Source organism: Schistocerca cancellata, chromosome 3 (genome assembly GCF_023864275.1).
Source record: "Schistocerca cancellata isolate TAMUIC-IGC-003103 chromosome 3, iqSchCanc2.1, whole genome shotgun sequence".
Taxonomy (NCBI): Eukaryota; Metazoa; Arthropoda; class Insecta; order Orthoptera; family Acrididae; genus Schistocerca; species Schistocerca cancellata.
The window spans coordinates 438345376-438361663 of NC_064628.1; positions in this window are offsets into that span (position 1 = coordinate 438345376).

Genomic DNA, 16288 nt, shown 5'->3' on the forward strand with positions numbered 1-16288 from the left:
AACATGATACGTAACAAAAATAAATATTTATAATCGATCGAATAAATAAGTTATAAGACTAGAGGCTCTGTAATATAATGTTTCCGCCACCGTAGAATGAGTAAGATATACCTTATGATAATTCATGACCACTACAGCTGCCCATTAAGTGATTTATTCCACTTCCCGTTACTATCTCATAGTCATCGTCAGCTCGCAGTCAAACCTTGTAACATCACGTGACCCTTCACAATGACACATCAAATTATTATGTAACGTTCTGTATGTTATCACGAGACATCTTCGAGGTGCCTTCATAAAAACATACATTGTCATGTAATTCATCTAATTCTTCAATGTATTAATATTTATATGAATTACATTTTTAAGTTTATGTATTGTACGAAAATAAAACTGACTTGTAAAGTCGTTATTCAGCTCCAGCTGAAAGAGATTGTTACATGAAATATCTGAGATGAATCTGGAAGCGAACTAGAGACGGTTCAAGTCAGAGGCGTCGGCAAGAGTGATGGACACGTAAGTAAAATAAATAAATAAAACGTATGCAGCTATCACTTGATATCTTACAGTTTTAGTGGAGTAGGACAGATGTATGTGATGAAGAAACTTTCTAGAGCAGCAGGAAGAAGTGTGTTTTTTGTTGTGCAAATCAGTGAGGAGTTAAAACTGAAACTGTTCTGCATTGTAAGAAAAGTAATTATTTTTAGCGACGACTGAGACCATAAACACCAGTAATGGTTAAACCAATTTCAGGGCCTCGTCCTTAATGTAGACCGCCTTTTTTAAATAAATCCGTAGATACATATAAACTATAAATTGCAAATTCTGTGTGTCTACTAGAAACGTGAATATGTAAGTTTTTCTATTCTGTAAAGTAAAATTCTTTCACAGATCCCGAACTGTGATTCTGTCAGACTATTTTTCAATTATCAAATATAAAAATTGTTTGGAGAGGGTTTGTACACGGCACATAAATTGATATGGCAATTAGCTTTTCTCGGCAATAGGAATTGCAGCTGCCAAACTACGTCGTTGGAGAGCACATCGACGGTCAGAGACCATCGTAAAGCAGAAAGCAGCTCAACAAACTGGGCGTTCACCTTCGAAGATAAGATCTTGATCTTATCGTCATCCATCCAAAACTGTCATTCCCACCATGTACGAGAAGCACAGAACAGGGACATTGAAGTCAATAATCAAATTGTCATTAATGTCCAAAGTTTTAGTGATGGCTCGCAACAAACATTAACGTTGATTACGGCAACTAATGGTCGTACAACACAACAGAAAAATACAATTTTAACTCAGTAACTATTCCATCACTATTACATTTTAATGAAACAGTAATGCCCGCAATTAGGATTTTGCAGGTAATTTATTTCATAAGAATGGTAGATGATGATGGGGAAAGAAAAGTGTGAGACAAATATAGTCACATAAGCTGTCTGTAATGTAGTATCATGTAAAAGAATTTTATAAGACAAGATAACCTAATTTTGAGAAACAAGTTAAAATAGTTCGGCTGTTTAACTGAAAATACACTGATAGCAAACTACAGAGAGCATATTACATCAGATTTACTTCTTTGATATGTTCATGAAAAATTAAATTAAGTAAGAAACCAGCTTTGAATTTTATTCAAATTCTGACAGTGAATTGAGTATATGCCCCTCTGAGAAACACTTTTTTTTAAATTCTGTCTGTAATCTTATTAATCATGTATTGTGTATCTTTTTGTCAAGTATTTCAGTGATGGCGTTGTGTCAAGGATTAATTTTCTGGGTATAGAGTGAGTGTTGTCATTGTGCTCATTCAGCTAGTAAGAAGTAAGTTTCTTTCCTGGGAGCACAGGATTAGTAGTTGGAGAGTAAGCTCTTGACGATCACTGGATAGTCCAAATGACAAAGAATGCATGTATGAGACATATCAGGATATCTCGACTACAAGTATTTAAAAATTGAAAACGTCTGTTAACACTTGGGTCATCATACAGCGTTCTTAGTCGTTTAAGGACTTCTCAATCCAAAAACATTTTTTTACAAACAAAATACTATTGAATTTTCATGTGGAGGAACGTGTGCAGTAAGCGACTGGCAGAGGATATGGTTTAAACGTGTATTCACCAAATGCACTTGGCGTCAAACATACAGTTTGTAGCGGCTCTAACTGTAGATGTTTCTATTGGCGACTCAGGACGGTGCACTGAACAACATTACATTAGTGTCTAGCCCATTTTCAGTTTAATAATTATAATTATTAGGAGTAGTATGTTTTTATGTTGGTTAGTTCCTCCAAGAGCAAGGCATTGCTTATTTTCCCTTAGAATACAGACCAGGTGCTGCAGTGATGACACATCGACGCAAAACAATTAGTCTATACTGACAGGCGTAGTCCACTTAGTGGTTCAGTTATCACCGTGCTGACAACATCAGGTCGTAAATTTTGTGATGTCTTCGTGGAAAGCCTGTTCTGCGCAGAGAGAAACAACCAACACACTAATGTGTGTATATATTCAAGAACCACATATAAAAATACCTGCACTTATACCCATTACAGCCCTCATAAATGTGGCAGAAGACAACTCACACCACCAAACAGCTGCTGTTATGAAACGATTTGCTTACACTCAGAAACTACTCAGCGCAGTTATATTTACACAGTTGTCACAAGTCACATATAAGGTTTGGAAAAGTCTATCACAAAAGCAGATGGCAAAACAGATTAGAAGCAATTTGCATTGATTTATTGCTAAAACGTTTACAAAACGTAAATGGAGTATGTAGATCATGCATGGAAATATTGATTTGTTCACTTGCACTGCCGTGACTTCATATCTTGGTATAGTCATACCTTCAGTAACCAATGAGTAACATCACCTGTATAATGTCCAGTTCAGCTCTTCTTAGCGGCAGCTGGTGATTAGTCCTGAGGTTCTAACTAATTACTGGGTGGAGCCATGTCTCCGTTTATATCCACGTTTGGAGGTTGGATGTACACTTGGGTACTATTTGTGCGACACAAGGCACATGCGTAACATAGTTCTCGTCGAGTGTGCTCTTTTTTTTGGAGTCTAATCGTAACTATGTTACACCTGAGTCATATGTAACACGGCGCTTTTCTGCGTAGAGTTTGTCCCATATCTAGTGGAAGACAGAAAAAAACACAAAAGCATCGCTGACTAAGACTGAAGAAATTGTTCGACAGTTGAAGAACTGTGTAACTATAGTAGAGAAATATAGTCTCTTGTCGACGTCACGTAGTTGCTCCATGTATACGTCTTGACACTATAGCAAATAGTAGGTACGAATCTGCCATATACTTGTAACATCTGTAGCATCATACAGTATTATGAGACCTATCTTCCATTTGAAGATGATAATGTAATCTTGATGTAGCGTGATGAAGCTGTTAACAACTGTAAAGAACTAGAATCAATCTGTTTATGAGTTGCTCAGCAAGTGCCTGTTTACAGCCATTATTTCATATTTCATGTAGGGGATCAAACACAGGACATTACTTTGTAGCACTGACACACAGGTATATAATAGAAGACACTTCGGTACAGCGGGGAAAATTCATTCTGGAAGCAATCCTCTAGACTGTGTCTAGGCCTTTCTTTCGGATTATCCTTCTGGAAGCAATCCTCTAGACTCTGCTTCGGTCTTTTTTTGCGGATTATCCTTTATTCCAGTTACGCAGCAGAACTTCTGTGACTTCTGAAAGGTAGGAGATAGGTACTGGTGAAAGTAGAGGTGTGAGGGGGAATCGCGCATAGCCAATAAGAGCATAAACCGCCGAACGCGAGGCACCGGGTTCAAGTTCCGCCCGACACGCAGCTTCAATTACACAGAATGTTTTATATGATAGAACCCTCAATTACAGAGTAATATATTATTGTGGAAATATCAAATTATGACACCTCTTGCTGAAGGAGACTTTTTCCTGTCCCAGTTTTTAGGATGTAGTGATGACTGGGTGTTGTGTGCTGTCCTTAGGTTAGTTAGGTTTAAGTAGTTCTAAGTTCTAGGGGACTGATGACCATAGCTGTTACGTCCCATAGTGCTCAGAGCCATTTGAACCATTTTTTTAGGATGCAGACTAGACCAATTAAGAGAAACTTTTCTTTTTGCTTAATACATCATGTTTGATTGACGGTTATAGCTAGTAGTTGTGTGTAGAGTCTACTAAAGAAAATGGTGAATTCCACTAGTCACTGATGTTACATTAGAGGCGAACCTGGATCACTTCCTTGAAGTTTACCACGAAACATAATAATTAACTGCTTCACTGTCCGTAGGTTAACCAGCATACCATTCATACCTCTGCACAATATTGGTAGAGTAGGTTGGAACGCATTGTTTACCACTCGTGTGACATGTTATTCTTGCGTCTTTCACAGTCCACAAGTACTGAAAATGAACTAATTCTGACGAAACTCAGTTCATGTATTAAATCTCATTTTGGTAGGGTAGCTTGCACAACTCGTTGCATGTTTAGCCAGTAAAACATATCTTTTGAAAACTTTGCTCGTTGAATTGTATTGTAATTGCTTCACATACACTACTGGCCATTAAAATTGCTACACCACGAAGATGACGTGCTACAGACGCGAAATTTAACCGACAGGAAGAAGATGCTGTGATATGCAAATGATTAGCTTTTCAGAGCATTCACACAAGGTTGGCGCCGGTGGCGACACCTACAACGTGCTGACATGAGGAAAGTTTCCAACCGATTTCTCATACACAAACAGCAGTTGACCGGCGTTGCCTGGTGAAACGTTGTTGTGATGCCTCGTGTAAGGAGGAGAAATGCGTACCATCACGTTTCCGACTTTGATAAAGGTGGGATTGTAGCCTATCGCGATTGCAGTTTATCGTATCGCCACATTGTTGCTCGCATTGGTCGAGATCCAATGACTGTTAGCAGAATATGTAATCGGTGGGTTCAGGAGGGTAATACGGAACGCCGTGCTGGATCCCAACGGCCTCGTATCACTAGCAGTCGAGATGACAGGCAACTTATCCGCATGGCTGTAACGGATCGTGCAGCCACGTCTCGATCCCTGAGTCAACAGATGGGGACGTTTGCAAGACAACAACCATCTGCACCAAAAATTCGACGGGCCTTTCTGGATACAGAAAATGTTCGACTGCTACCCTGGCCAGCACATTCTCCAGATCTCTCACCAACTGAAAACGTCTGGTCAATGGTGGCCCAGCAACTGGCTCGTCACAATACGCCAGTCACTACTCTTGATGAACTGTGGTATCGTGTTGAAGCTGCATGGGCAGCTGTACCTGTACACGCCATCCAAACTCTGTCTGACTCAATGCCCAGGCGTATCAAGGCCGTTATTACGGCCAGAGGTGTTTGTTCTGGGTACTGATTTCTCAGGATCTATGCACCCAAATTGCGTGAAAATACAATCATATGTCAGTTCTAGTATAATATATTTGTCCAATGAATACCCGTTTATCATCTGCATTTCTTCTTGGTGTAGCAATTTTAATGGCCAGTAGTGTAGTACGATGTCCAGTTATACATCATAATCGTTAGTGACTCCACCAATGTTATTCATTGCGTTTAGCTATTGTGAGTGCTTTTCATAGATATTAATGCACAAATTTGTAAATAGTTTGAGGTTTCATAAACTAGTTCATAGTATAATGCAGTTTTGTATGTAATCATATTTCCCTTGGTCTATTTTCTTAAATCAAAACTTTAAATTAATATTTACATTTCTACAGTTTTTTCCTGTGTCCATCCCTTTCAGTCAATCGTCGTAGTTGGCATTAGGGTGCTATATCCTATTACCTGTCATATCTAATCTCTAATATCCGCTCCCGGTCGTACTGTAAAATTAAATGTCTCATTGTCTGGAGAACCTTGCCAATTGTATCTCGTGACTCAGAGGGTTCTGGTATCCGAGTTCGTACTTACGATCGTCTTTCCTTTGTTAATGTCAATTTCCTCGCCAGCCAGAGTTTCTACGTCGTCTTGTGGTGGCACATAAGTGTGCCAACCATGGATGTTGTTGTTGTTATTAGTGGGTTTTGTGTTCTCATCGCGTGAAAGCTTCATTGCGTGCTCGTCTTGTTTCCGTGACTTTTTCCTTCTTCATAAATTAAGTCAAAAGAGTCGATTTGAAATATAGAGTATCCTGGTCTGGTAAGGGGACTAGTTTTTCGTGGATGATCGGGGCCAAGCTACCTTTCAAAATTTTTGGCATATCTACGTGACAGATAAATTTGCTGCAATATTTCGTCTTATTTGTATACTTCTGAAATCATTTTAGCAATGCTCCTTGTTTACTGTTGAACAGTTGCAGATCGAATACTTTTCATCGTAATCGTTCCTGAAAACTGATAGACCAAAATTTGTCTACAAATAGTTGTTCAAACTAACCATATGTTTGAGAACGTTCTGCCACATCCGCTGCCCACAGTACTCCATCTCCTTGGATAACTACCGAGCGAGGTGGCGCAGTGGTTAGCACACTGGACTCGCATTCGGGAGGACGACGGTTCAATCCCGCGTTCGGCCATCCTGATTTAGGTTTTCCGTGATTTCACTAAATCGTTCCTGGCAAATGCCGGGATGGTTCCTTTGAAAGGGCACGGCCGACTTCCTTCCCCATCCTTCCCTAATCCGATGAGACCGATGACCTCGCTGTTCGGTCTCTTCCCACAAAACAACACTGCCCCAACCCCGGATGGCTCCCACCACGTGCAGTATGTGATTCGGTCCTGCTGCGTGTCAGTAGGTTAAAAAGCTCTCTTATAAAACCTCCTGAGTGGATTTTTTTTGTCTCTGTAGAAAGCACCCGAAATTGGCGATACTTTACGAGGTTTTCTTGCCCTCCGTGGGTATTGTTTGGCGTTGGGGTACAATTAATTTTTTTTTATTATGCGTCGGTGACTGACTATACGTGCAGAAATCTCTTTCAGTGGCATCATGAATCTATGGAGGTGAAAAGATATTTCTTCTTTCGTTCGCTAAACGCTCCTGCGTGTTTCTTGTGTTAACAGTAGTTGATTAGTTCGAACTATCTTTGCCAGTGGCCTGTACAGTATGAATATGTTGTACACCAACTTAGATGTCTGCATCCACTTTGCTAACATATTTACCTTTTCGGACATCAATTTCTTGACTTTGTCTTTGGTACTGCAGTGCAAACTTTTCTGCGTGTGTCGCTTCGCTGTCGAACGCACACACTTCCTTGCGGTCGTTCAAATTCCTTACGTCAATGTCAACACGATCTTTTTCCAATTTTATAAACCCAATCTCTTCTCACAGTTTTTTCACTTTCTTAGGCAGTTCTTTGCAAAACTGATTGTAGTTCTGAAAGATCTGTCTGAATTGTAGATACAATCTTAGATAACTCGTCGTGTGCAGTTTGCAAATAGTTGTAAAAGCTTACAATCAAAATATTTTTAAATTCTTGATCAAGTTTCTGATCTAAATCATTCGACGTATTTGCAAACATATTTCTTAAAAATTGCATCATTTCGCTCATTTAGATTTTCTCAGGTGATATTTGTGATGCCCATTCGCCCATACACATTTTTTGATCTCGTGCTTGGGACTGTCAGATGCCATATTCTTTTAAGATACCTCCCTCCAAACTATTTTTGAGAAAAGAATAATTCATCTATCGTTTGCACTGAAGTACCTCCTGGGAAAATCCCTTCATTTACATTCTGCGCCAAATTTGAATAGTGACTACCATTTATGATAATTCCATTTTGATGACGTTCAACATCATTTATTTCTGTTTGCATATCTGTTATTTGTTTCCTGTTTCTGATGGCCTGAAATACTTCATTTTCTATTGGTTCCACTTTACTGCTTATCTGAAATTGTTCGTTAGTACTAAAATTTCTATAAGTTGCGATTATCTTAGACCTAACAGAAAGTTCTAGTACGTAATTCATGGACAGCAAAATACCCGCTTCTTTTATTGAAACCAGAGCACATCATTGTAATTGTTTCTTCTAGAGTATTCGGTTCGGCATAAACTGCACCATTACAGAATGCCAAAATTTACTGGGAATGTTCCTAGATCAGCTACACACAAAGGAAATCGTCTACTGCTGTTGAACTAGCTACACTGTGGTTACGGAACAAGGCCATTCATTGTTGTGCCTTATTTTACTTGTCGATCATGTCCATTTGCACATATTCATTCTGGTTAAACTTCGCAAAAATACCTTTACATACCCAACATCTCCGCTTCTATACGATTTTTCTCTTACTCTGTATAACACAATTTCTTTCGTGACATGTAAGCAGAAAAGAAAATGTTGCTTGTACAATCGAATAGTTTGCAATTAGTTACACACAAAAACTTATTCGTTACAGGTTCAGTCCCTGTGAGGTCAACAATGTATTATTTTTAACATGTATGAAGGAACGAAAATATATGTACTTTATGTGTTTATAGTTGAATTTAACACTTATTTTTGAATTTAACACTTATTTTCAAACGTTTCGCAGGCGGTACTGTAACTAGCGTCTAATAGAGATAATCTTTTCGAAGTTTTCCTTTTCCATGGAGGTTGTAGGTTTTACCATTCTCCGAATAATGATTTTATGCTGTGTGCAAGCCTAATGGAAGGCAATCTAATTTCTTAGCTATACTTTCCCCTCTTCCGTCGCTGGTTAATATTTACACACTGGTTTTAAATAACTCTCAGATTCGGTTTCGACTTCCTCGAGGTACAATAAAATGTACTAATCTAGTGAATTATTCGGGCAAGCACTACTTAACATGCAGCTCATACGAGAACACAAACAGATGTAAAAAGATCGAAAATGTTCCCTGTACATCTTTATACAGTGTAATTGCAGAATATCAATAAAAACATTGTTTTCATAATCAGTCCTCGTACCATTTGTCATAAAAATGTTCACCTCATGTTTCTCGTACATATTCAGCCGTGCGGGTCAGCTTCCTTCGAATTCTCAGTGTCTGTCCTTTCTTTGATCGCTTCTGAGATGTTCTTATGCTGGTGGATGCACTGCCCTCGCGGTGGCAGCTCGATTTCAGCGACGGTTGCCACGAGAGGGCGCGATCGCCAATACGGGAGACGGACTGATCCATGCACGGGAGTCTTGTGGAGCGGCTCTAGCCAGGCGGAAGTGGCAGCGTCAGTTGGGACGCGTCCGGAAGAACAGACAGGAGGACACTAAGTGTTTACGTTGGTGTAAGGGGATCATCGTCCGCTCTGGTAGTTTTTATACTACTTAGTGATCTTCTTTTACTTCTGTTATTTGGTGGAGTAGCTGTAATGCTGTGATCTCAGACACGAATTTTGAGTGTGATTGCAAAACTCTGACTGATGGCTTAGCTTTTGCTCACGTGAATTCCCGAAAGAATGGGCCTGTGTAACGTCACCTTGGTGGCAGTTGTTTAACATTTATTGAATTAATCTGAAAGCCCGTACAATGTTCTATTTCCGATTTCTCTTGACATCTTCAAGGTAATGAGTATATACCTTTACGCCCCATCCTTGATAACTGTGCAAGTTACTATCTTCTCCGGAGCTGCCCTAAGTTGGGAGACTATTTGGTTTAACCTTCCTTCTGTCAGCTCTCTCTTAGAGTTGTTCTGGGTGTCCGTAACGTCTGTTGTGTTTTGGTTCAACACGGCCGCATGGGGATTGCTGATCTTAGTTCGTAACTGTTGCCTTTCCAACCGCTTGTAGCTCGGTGCTTCCATACTAAGCGTGGTTTCACAAAGGCACTGTCGTATTTCGGACTGGACTTGTATTCCCCGCCCGTGTGTATTTATTAAAACTACTTCTGGGCAAATGGTATTGAACCGACCGTTAACACACGCCGTAGTGTGTTGTAGTTTTCCCGGCTTTAGAACCTTGCCCCCGTGGAAGACGACGCCGGTCTCACGGGGGGAGGGGGGAACGACGGCCCCACTTGCGACTACCGAGGGACGACGTATCTGCAAACAGCTCACCGCATCAAAAGTTACGTAAAGCCATTTATACGCACTTGCATAGTTGAGTTGAAAGCACATTTTAGGGGTATCATTCTAATGGTTGTTTTTCCGTAATTGGTTAATACTTCAAAAATGTTCCTGTTGCTTGTTTAACTGAAAGAAATGGTAAATTTGGTAAGTATGGTGGACGCACTGAGACTTTAACAACTTAAAAGCAGGTTTTACACATTTTGAAAGATGGGTTGAAAGCCCATTTTGGGGATATCTCTTAGACGGTTGTTTTCGTAAATCGTTAATACCTTTTTAAAATATTTTTGTTGTTACTTGCTTAACTGAGAGACAAACGTAAGAGATTGCTAAACATTGAGCACTCATTGGGAGTTTAATATCTTAAATGATTTGATACATATTTGCAGATGGGCTGTCTCTTAATTTTTTTCTTCTCTTAAGAACTGTGTGATTGTAAATCATCCTCAAGCGCTTGAGTCAGCATGCAGTTTATTCTTATATTTAAAATGCCTTAAGCTTTGTTAAGTTTCTTAAAACCTGAGCTGTTTTCTTATTACAAAAACAATTGGGTCTTGTTTAATTAAAGTGTGAAACCAAGGGGTGAAAGATGTTTTTCCTGAACCTTGCCCAGCTGTTACATATTCCCTTCGCCTCAGTCCTAAACCAGTTTTTGCGTTTGTTGTGGACATGCCACACAGTTTATATCACAGTGATAAAGCTAGCTACTGTGAGGGATTGCGATAGCAGCCGTGGGCTGGTAGCTGCAGCGTTTCAACATGTGGGGCAGAATAATATGTAGGCAAAAGGTTTGCAAGATGGGCAAGCCGCGCTCTGCGGAAAACTGCACCATGCAATGGTAACAGCTCTAACAAGACTCTTGCAGCCAACGTGACTGGATGCGGGTAATGGTGTAACAAATGCTGCAGAGCTGGTCTGAGTTTTGGGGAGAGGGACTTCAGCATCTGACAGCACCACCATAATGGTAGGGCCAAATCGGGTGATGAGAGGTTTCAACGTTGCCAGCAGGAGCGATGGATTGCAGATCAGATTAGAACAGCCGTTGACAGGACTGAGTTCCTTGTGGGAACTCGTGTCACTGTGCTGTTGACGTGACGTATGAGCCAGCCGACTTCTGCAGGACAACAATGAGTCACATCCCAAGCGCAAGTCTCCATAAATCGCAGCAGTGAAATCTTGTGGGCCTGAGACGCAAAGAGAGACTGTTTCCCAGAGAACCGCCTTCACACCACAACATGCAACGCAACTGACGTGACGGCAGTAGCCCAGTGGGGCTGCCGACCGTGTTTCGGCCTGTTTTCAGCATCGTGGGGCAGTTTGTAAGTGATCATCTCACCCGCACGTAAGCAGCTGCCAAGAAAACAGCGCCAGCTAAGGCCAAGAGTGAAGTATGCTTGCCTCGCTAAGCAAGTGACGTAATGTGTAATTAAAGTTGGCAAAAGCTTTTTCTTGTCAGCCATTGTCGTCACCACCACTCACACTATTGAATGCAACCGCATACTTCACTACGTTTGATATTGTATTACACTGCGACAACAGCGCTCCAGCTGGACAGCATGTTATGATATCGGATGAAAGCGAGTAGTATCCTTTCCACAAAAGAAAGCGTATGTATTGCAATAAAAGCAGCGATAACAAAAATATGACACCACATTTTTTTCTATTCCATTTTCTGAGGAGTCTGACTTGTATGAAACAGTGAGTTGCAGAAGTTTACCTCTCTTGCAACCTACAGACATTTACTCAAGTATAACGTGTCCTTTTAAGTTTAAAGGGCTAGTAAAGGGAAGACGTGGCATTCGGCAGAAAGACGTTTATCAACATGGTTACGTGAATATTTGTCCACTCCACTTCTAGACAAACCACTTGCCGAATCCAGAAAATAGAAAACTAATGTGGAATACAGTACCTACATCTTTTAACGTGGTAAACAAACCGCTAAGAGAAGAACGCAGAATGTGACAATAAAACGCCAAAAGAAATAAAACTATTTCCAAACAGAGAAGAAACCCCTTTTGCACCGGTTGCTACAACTCAGCCACAAACATGATATCCACAAACAGCAGAATCTTCAAACCGTCTATTATTCGCAGAAAAAGTAATTACATTTACAAAAATATTCGTATATTGGAAAGCCGAGAGAAGGCTAACAATGTGGGAAACATAATATGCCATGCAACATTGTTATATTATCGTGCATTCAGCGGAATAAGCTCAAATTATACGCAATTTCGAAAGTGATACTTCACGAATATATTCTACCCTATGTCAGCGAATCAGAGAGCTCGTCATCTTTTAGATTCATTTCATGCTCATGGAAGTCTCTTGATAATTTGCTAACGCTTATGAGGCAGAACTGTAATAACTTTTGCGTCCATTACCTAGAAAGTAAGAACAAGTAAAAATCTTACGCTGGCCTTCCCGCCGCTTGGGGCGCTAGTGTGGCTCCAGCTGTGAGACGGTAAAAGCTTTCACAACAGCGAGTTTCACTACTGTTTATGTTACAATGAGCCCGAGTGTGTTGTCAGAGAGCACAGAAGGACGTATGTCTCAGCTGCCACTCCATCAAGTCTTCTGTTGCGCAGGCGTGTGTGCAGCGACCACCGAGCAGTAGTGCTACTGCTAACAGGATGTGCGTCGTATACGTTCGCTCTCTAGCGGCTGGGAGCTCCTGTGTGTAAAAGCACCAGCAGCGGAAGAGGAGCGCACAGTGCTTCGCATCGTCTGCTGCTTGTTGCCCGGAGCCACGTGGCGGCCGAGATTGGATTAGGGGCTGGCAATTCTTTGCGGCCGGCGGACAGCGAGGCGTCCATTAGTGGGCTGGTAACTCTGTTAATCCTGCAGCAGGCGGTGGAGTGGTCCTCTGCTGCCGCAGCAGTCGTCCAGGCGAGCATCTAGCGTGGGATCTTCCCTGACCCGCTTGTAATAAGGCGAGGAGAAGAGAGGAAAGGCAGTGAGCCCGGGACTCTGTGGGAGATGTAGTTCAGTTATCTCACAATGTGTAAGATCTGTCATGTTCATCATACAGTGTAATGTGGCTGTACAGGCTGAACTCAAACTCCACCGCGAGACCACGAGCTGCGGAGCTCGTGGTCTCGCGGTCGCGTTCTCGCTTCCCGAGCACGGGGTCCCGGGTTCGATTCCCGGAGGGGTCAGGGATATTCACCTGCCTCGAGATGACTGGGTGTTTGTGTTGTCCTCATCATTTCATCATCATTCATGAAAGTGGCAGATTGGACTGAGCAAAGGTTGGGAATTTGTACGGGCGCTGATAACCGTGCAGTTGAGCGCCCCACAAACCAAACATCATCATCATCATCATCAAACTACACCTCTGATCTTCGGATGTTATTGACAGATATGTTAAAGTATTTTGATATGAAGGACTCGTCGTTTCCAGTGGCTCATTAAAGAGTAATTGAGCGGGAATTTTACACAAAGCGGAGAAATCCAAAATTGTACTTGAGCTAATATCACCTTGTTCTTCTCTGTCACCACATGTGTTTCGTAAGGGATATTGTTTCGGCAGAAGCCGTACAAATCCAAAAAAATATATCCATTTCAAAATTCCTCTCTTCTACATAAAGCAGACAATTTCCTTTTTTTCTACAAAAGACGGACAAGTCCAAGATTCGTAGGTTCGCTATTCTCATCTTGCTGGACTGCTTACTACGCAGTATGTTCATAGTAAGAGTCCCAGGAATTCAGACGATGAAGGGCGTCGTAATCATGCAGCTGTATTTTCTTACAAGTTGTAAACAGAAGGTAGGGTATTCCAACTTGCAGAATAGCATTCCTTAGCTTTCATGGAGTAACCAAGCACAGACTGTATGCAGTCCAGAATAGTATTGTACTGTATGGGCAGCCTCCAAAAGATAGAGTTTCCCATAAAAACGTGCCAAAAAGGGATACCAGAGGCGATTGTCCACTTGATTTAGTCTCATATAAACGCTTTTAAAGCAAAGCAATCGCAGTATTCACTGCTTGACGATCCAGTTCCAAAACACCTACTAGAAGATTTGACCGTAAGTTGTTATAGAGTATAAAATTTTATCATACATTTTGGAAGTCGCAGGTCTGATACATGTACTATATGTGATCCATTTAACAGCAGCATAAAAGCTGAGAAAAAAGATTTTGAGAAGACGATTAGTAGCGGAAAATAAAACGCACTTTAAAAGGGCAAAAGCTTTTGTAAGCACGAAAATAAACTGTATTCTAACAGCAAAACAAGGGCTGATTAATTTTATTTCATTTGATTATATGCAAAAATTGCCCCTACCATGCTTGCTCTCAAATGGCATTTACTATGCAATGCAGTTATGGTACAATGCTTTTGGGATTCAGAGTGTGGTAGATGGCTCAGTTTACCGCTATCTTTAACATGAAGAAAGGAAAATTCCTAATGAAGTCACTTCCCTTATTTTGCGCTATGTAAACAACTTTCTATTAAAAGATCGAAGAGATGAACTTGTACTGCTTACTGATGAGTGTCCTGGGCAGAACAGAAATAAAGTTATGGTTCAGTTCTTGTATAGTCAAGTGCACATCCTGAAGGTTTACAAAAGAAGTACATATTTGTTTCAAGTGTGACGACACAGCTGTTTACCGACTGATCAGGACTTTTTATTGACAGGGCATAGGAAGCCGAGGAAAAGACTGCAGAAATTCCTGATACTTCGGATCAGGCCATTATTGAATCCCTTAAGAACCTCATCCAAATGGTTCAAATGGCTCTGAGCACTATGGGACTCAACTTCTGAGGTCAACCTAACTAACCTAAGGACATCACACACATCCATGCCCGAGGCAGGATTCGAACCTGCGACCGTAGCGGTCTCGCGGTTCCAGACTGTAGCGCCTAGAACCGCACGGCCACTCCGGCCGGCTACCTCATCCATTCCAGCTGAAAATAATGAAGCTCAACGTTCTACTGAGCCATTCAGTTTTCTAGTAAACGCCTAAATGTCCCCTCAAACAGAAGCAGGTACGAATGATTCGCAACTTTGTTTGAAGAACCGTTGTGCATGTGATCATGAAACTCTTATTTCAGCCCAGGGAATAGGCATTTCATTGCTAACAGAAGTTCTATTACAGAATATACTGCTCTGGATCTACATCAGTTGTACGATAAGAATCCAGATATTCCGCCAGGTCAAGCCAGAGATCTTCGTAATTTGACTTAGTTTCTGGAAGAAGAAAACGAAGCGCTCTGTAAGAACTTCATCTTATGGTATCCCAGATGAAAAGAGGATGAGATGGAACTTGATGCTATTGATGATGATGATGGTGATAACAGTAATGGGAGCGAGAATAAATAAAAAATAATAATGGGAACAGAAGGAGTAAATAAACCTCTATTTTCAGTGTTCATTCTTGATAACTCTCGGGCAGCATTGTAAAAGGACGATAAATTAGTCCAGTGAAAAACATTAGAGCTTTTTCGTTTCTTGTTATTTTACAAATAACGAACGAGATCAAAGGAAAAGTGCTCCTTAAGAATAAACTACAGACTATATACTTAAAAATGAACATTAGTGAAAAACATGTTCCTATTTAATACGTTATGAATATCATTTGGACGCTTCCATGTTTAGCTCAAACAGCGAAAATTGTTTTTCTTTTTTTTTTAATTCATGAAAAAAGACAATTTCGGAAATGTCGTGTTTTTGTAATAAGCCCCTCAAGTTCCTTTTCGTTTAATATCTTACACGCATTCACGCATTTATCTGTGTGGCTATGTTGCACTGAAAGTATTTGTGCACTGTGTATCTTGTTCAGAAACAAAATTGTTCCAGCTATTCCTGATACTTGCTGTTCAGAACAGTAATGCCCACTTTCCTCTTTGCAATCAGTCTTGCATTCAGTACTTCGGGCTGAGTATCTAGTTTGTTTCTCCTGCAGTGTCAGTTGTGTGCTAACAGTGATACATAGCAGTACGGATAGCCTTACTGATGAATAATTGACCGATATTCACCTCGTATAATGGCTCACCGAATGCAACGCAAGAACACGACACACCGATGCTATGTTGAGTTGCTCCTGCAGTGACAGCAACCGTATCACAGCACACACGCCTAGGGGAAGCCGGATACATCCGACATTAGGTGAAAGAGTGTTACAGACCTTTTCATTGTGGTGAAGATATTTAAAAAGAAGAGAGGTAAGAAATAATTATATTATTAAAATCAAGCAACCAGAAATCTTACGTCCATTATACTAAAAAACTACAAAAAAATTCCTGAACAATCTCCAAAACATCGAAGTGGAATTCATGTTCACCCCGTAAGAAATTGACGTTTG